Source organism: Triticum aestivum, chromosome 6D, assembly GCF_018294505.1.
Source record: "Triticum aestivum cultivar Chinese Spring chromosome 6D, IWGSC CS RefSeq v2.1, whole genome shotgun sequence".
Classification (NCBI taxonomy): domain Eukaryota; kingdom Viridiplantae; phylum Streptophyta; class Magnoliopsida; order Poales; family Poaceae; genus Triticum; species Triticum aestivum.
In genome coordinates, this window is record NC_057811.1 from 218,096,843 (window position 1) to 218,102,133 (window position 5,291).

Below are 5,291 nucleotides of genomic sequence, written 5' to 3' on the forward strand. Positions count from 1 at the left end.
TGGCCCGCTCGATGCGCGGGCTAGGATCTCATTAAGTTAAGTGTGAGAATATATTATTTGATTTGTCCAATAAAAATTGAAACAGAATGTAATGACATTTTTAACTATAAGACCTTTCCCAACATAGTTCTGTCTTTGGCATATTTGGGTTTTACCTAATGTATTTATACATGTGTTGTCCGTTGATGATTTACTTACTAATTATACATGCCATACTATAGTTTCATAATCAGTTGCATTCGTCAAATTACATTTGTATTTTTCTGACATTTTTATTATGTTCTTTTTTTTTGTAATCATAAATTTAACATTTTTCATTATTTTTGTATAATCGTAGGTTAATTTGCTCACACTGTGCAATATTATCACATTTTATATTTAGTGTTTTTTGTATAGTTAAAAGATTTAGTTTATCTATTTCTATATACTTATCCATAAGAAATTTTGTTGGTAGGTCGTTGCCTTCATACACGTGCAGTCAGTAGTACAAAGGCTGGCTTACATTTTCACGTCACATAGTTTGCTCTCACTGTATGCATGTACAGAACGTCATTAGCTTCATGGGTCCCACCAGTATGATTCTTCACTTTCCCCATTCTGTAGTCTTCTCGGCTTCTCCGTTCTTCTTTTCTCCACTCATTCCCTTTCTCATTTCCTTATTTTCTCTTCTCACACAAAAATTGGTTTTGCTGGATAGCCCTCATCAGCTTGCTCTCTTCATCCGCTGTATTGAGGTTGCTCCTCCTCACCTCAAGCCACCACTGGAGCTGGTGCTGCCACAGGATGACCATCGACGGCGGCTGGTTTGGCTCCTCGTACGTCTCCTAGGCTGGTAAATGGGGCTGGATTTATGATGGCGTCTGTGCAGTGATTTTGTCACGGATTTCGTCTCCTGCAGGCCCGCAGCCTCTTGGATCCAGCTTCAGTATGAGGGAGCTGGAGACATTTTCTTCCCCAAGCACGCAAACCAAACGCATTGCCGCTATTTCTGCGCGAGGCGGCTCAACACATCATTCACATCCCCTACTGCGGCAACATTCTTCAATTCGAACTACAGGTCCCCATTTTTTCTTTCAGCGACTCTATCATATTACCATCTTTATCTTTTAGAATTTTTCCTTTTCGCGACTCTACAATTGCTCCTTTCCGTTTGTAAGGAAACATTGTGTTTGTATATGGCAAATCAACATTGAATTTCAGTCTCTCGAAATTAACTGAATTTTGGTCAGGGAAGTGTACGTACATGCTAATCTAATCTCAGATTTCCGTCATACTTTTCATGTATCACAGATGTTTGGTAGCTAGAATGATAAAAAAGAGATGACAAGAATATATCCTGGTAATATATCAGTTCCATTGGATTGGTGGATGTTCTGTTCAGAGTAATTTCCTTTAGCTCTATCATAACAGTATAGAGACCTATCATCACAACATTATAAAGCATAGAGACCTATCATCAGTTCATCACAGCGCTATAAAGAATGGTCCAAATCGGATGCCATATCGAGGAAAGGCGTAAATATGAACTGGAAAGATGTTTTTGATCTCTTTTATCTGCTGGAATCAAATAATTCCACATTTCATGAAGCACATTTTAGTATTTATTAGTGGTAACCATCCCTGAACAATTAACCAAGTTCAGCATCTTGAGTTGCTCCTTTTGTATCGGTTTACCTGATAACATGTCTCCCATTAGGTTGTCCATGTCAACCATGCCTGCCAGCACTAATTATCATCATTAACTACTGACAAGGATCCCGATGGCCACATTTGATACTAAAGATGCTTCCCACTGCCATGCTTAATTCACACATACATACACTGATAGCCACACCACTTTTCCATAGTTTAGATTAACAAATCCAATCTCACCGATGTTTGAAGTTCGAAGAATGCTCGTCCCTTTGTTGTACCCGCTCTATTGGTTCCATTGTACTAATCAAATCATGTTTATAAATCTAATTGATCAATGCTTGTTCTTTGGTATTGGAGTCTGGTCATACCTGAGCAGTGTTTATCAGTATTCACCCTACTCTCCAAGGTATCACTATAAGCAAAACTCGAAGTGTTAGTCCAAAAACTTTGATTTTTCTTTATCCACTTCCATCCCTGTTGTATCAAAAAGGAAAACTTATTTTGATATTGTTCTTCAATGGTCGGTAGTTTTCATACTCTCAAACTTTCAAGGTCTTAATTATGTAGATGGAGTCCTCTTTATTTTTTGCTTTAAATTTATTGACAGTTTGTTCCCAATAGAAGCATGGATTGCATTTCCCTACACAGAGAGAACATTAGCAAGCTTCGGAAAAGGAAAACTAAAGAGACATTATATATGTAATACTTGGAACTTTTTATCTCACAAAATCTTATCAGTGCTAATGAGTTCATTAGTTGATAAGTTAATTGTGTCCTAAAGTCGTAAGACTTTGAGACTTTAACTTTGATGGTCCATGTCTTGTTTCGTGTAGTCAATGAATTCAGTGGTTGGGTGCCATACTCCTTGAGGCCCTAAAAATATAAGAACAAAATGTTGATTAGTAAAGTAAGTATATAACGACATGACAGCTTTATAAATACACAATTTTATTTTGCAATGGCCTCCAGTGATTATGTGATCACAAAGTAAATTTAAGATTTTTTTTAACTGGAATAGATATATGAAACCATATTATGAATGAATATATTTTTTGACTATTGATTTGATCTCTTTTTTCAAAACGGAGCTGTGGTATTAAGACAGAAACCCACTATCGAATTTGAGGTTGGTCGAATATGAAAACCATCTGATGCACCACATGTGTTTCTCTATATCGCAGCAAGCAATCCCATTTTTGTCTGTTATACCTGCAGTGTGGTTCTAGTCTTCTAGAGTAAATTATTTTAACGTGAATACACGGGAACCAACATCCATGGCATCACCATTAAGACATGAACCCACACCTATAGAATTGCATTACTTAATCTAGAATACACATGATAGTTTTTCTATTTCAATATAATTAACCTTCCAATCTAACATGTCAGATGTTGTTAGATGAGCACTTCCTAGAGTATAATTGAAGTATTATTGATCCTTAATAGGCCTGATTAATTTCGTGCAGTTGGTACTTACTTGAGGTGATCTGATTGCTCGATGGAGCCAGCTAGTGTCCGCTGGAGGAAGACAATGCCGATGTGCCACTGGTTGGAGGAAGTTGACTTTGATGTCTCGTTCGCGGGAGGAAGATGATGTACAAGGTATATCATCTAGTCTAGAGGACAATTAACCCTTGAGGCGTAATTGCTCTGGTTTGGGCAATCAAATCTCTGTACATTAATGTGAGAGTTTGGAGAGATTGCATCTCTGAACTTTTTTTTGTGCCTGTTCTTTTTATTGTGGGATGGTCTGATGGCTCATGGATGGTCAAACCTGTTGGGATCATGAGGTTTCTATTGTGGGATGGTCTAATCGCTCAACCTGTTGGGGTAATGAGATCATAAATTGTGGGATGGTCTAGTCGCTCAACCTATTGGGGCCGTGAGATTATAATTGTGGGATGTTTTTTTAACTGATCGTGGGATTTTTTTGGATAGATCGTGGGGTGTTTTTTTACATCAATCGTGGGATGTTTTTTTTACATCAATCGTGGGATGGTTTGATAGCTCATGGGTTTCAGACTTGATGGGATTGTGAGATTTAAAGTTCCCATCTGGTTTACGAACATCTAATGGTTGTAGCTTGTTGATTGGAAATAGGCACACTGAATTAAAGGTCACATATTTCTAATTATTGTGAGATTTTCTAAGCTAATTACCTTTATTCTGATTACCCTGTCAAGTCTCCCTCCGTCTCATAATAAGACATTTTTTAACACTAATATAATGTCAAAATACATTTTATATTATGGGACTGAGGGGGTACTTTTTATATATAATAGGTAGATACTCTAAAACGGAGGTGTACCGTGTTATATATATCTCCAGTTGTAATTGCACAATAAGGCACACTTTTCATAAAAGGAACCCTCAGTTCAGCATCTCATAGGAAATCAATTGTTTTCAATCTGCTACAGATCAACTATTTCAAACTAACAACAAAGAACACAAAGTAATGCATGGATCAGTTACTGCAAAATCATCACCAGTAGCAAAGAAAACCTAATTAGACTAAATATTAGTAAGAATGGCAGGCGAAGATACCAAGATATGGTTAGAATTTTTTTAACAGAAACTGCACAATAAACAATGGAGAGCGTGGCAGCATCCACGGACAACCTTCAGGCGAAGGTCCTAGTCTGTGTGCTCCACCTATTAGGAACTCGATTGAACAAATGCCAAAAAAAATAGAAAAGATACTTGGTGAGATTAAGTGCCAGAAAGCAAGGATACCTAGAAATTGATGGGCTCCTTTGTATGGATAGCAATTTGTGCATCCGCTGGTGCAAGCACTGCCCTTCGGCAATCTTGTGAGTCCAGCCTAACATCGCCGCCAACTTGAATGCATCTACTATCTCTCATGACAGCGCAATCTTGTGAGTCCAGCCTAACATCGCCGCAACTTGACTGCATCTACTATCTCTCATGACAGATCGCTGAGTACGCGCTTGAACGTGGCTGCCGGTGCTATTTCTGAAGCATGGTTTCGATGGAAGCCATCTGCAGGACCAGATCACCGATTACTGCTTGCACTCCGCGGACGAAGGAATAAAGAAGGGAAGAAGACGGAGGCCTGTGCGCGTCGACGATCTGCTGGAGGGCAAGGCCAAAGGTTGTGGCGGCGCCTAGTTGAAAGGATGGGATGGGAGCCTTGCTGGGAAGGAAGGAAACATCAAGCGATGAGGGAAGACCTGATCGTGTGTTCATTATTTAGTCTATTTTTTTTCCTTTGAGCTTTAGCTTTGAGTTTTTTTTTCAGGATGAGTATTTTTTCTTTTTGGAACGTTTTGCTTTGAGTCTTCAATATCATGGGCCTACACATAATATATGGCAAAGGAAAATAACTACCAGTAGGATATGTAATGGCAAAGGTGGGTAATTAATTTTCCCTTAGTTAGATCGAACGATGTAAATTGTTAGTCGGTCAAATAAATGGCTAGATGTTCCTATTTTTTGTGGTAATTTCTAGCTAACTCTCTTTTTTCTGGTTAACCCGTAAAGTACTTTCTATATATAAAATAGATAACACCAAGGCAAGCTAGCGCCGCTCTTCGTGTGTGCCCGTGCGTCTAAAGGAGAGGAGAGAGAGATCGCAGACTTGGAACCCACCAGCAAGTGGGTCAACAGTCATGCACATGTTGATGGGCCACTCCCTC

General features: G+C 38.7%; 2 long non-coding RNA genes across 3 annotated transcripts; one reads left to right on the top strand and one right to left on the bottom strand.

Annotated features, from left to right (window-relative positions):
• The first annotated feature begins 557 nt into the window (after positions 1-557).
• Positions 558-4,854, top strand: LOC123144493 (uncharacterized). Of its 2 annotated transcripts, XR_006471536.1 has the most exons (4): positions 558-815; positions 899-1,057; positions 3,102-3,237; positions 4,568-4,854. It is a non-coding gene; the product is annotated as an uncharacterized lncRNA (long non-coding RNA). The 2 variants fall into 2 exon arrangements; XR_006471535.1 differs by lacking the exon at positions 4,568-4,854 and having other exon boundaries at positions 3,102-3,489.
• On the bottom strand, positions 2,311-4,891 carry LOC123144494 (uncharacterized). The gene is made up of 2 exons (XR_006471537.1): positions 4,369-4,891; positions 2,311-2,508 (listed from the first exon to the last, which is right to left on the bottom strand). It is a non-coding gene; the product is annotated as an uncharacterized lncRNA (long non-coding RNA).
• Between the last annotated feature and the right edge of the window lie 400 nt (positions 4,892-5,291).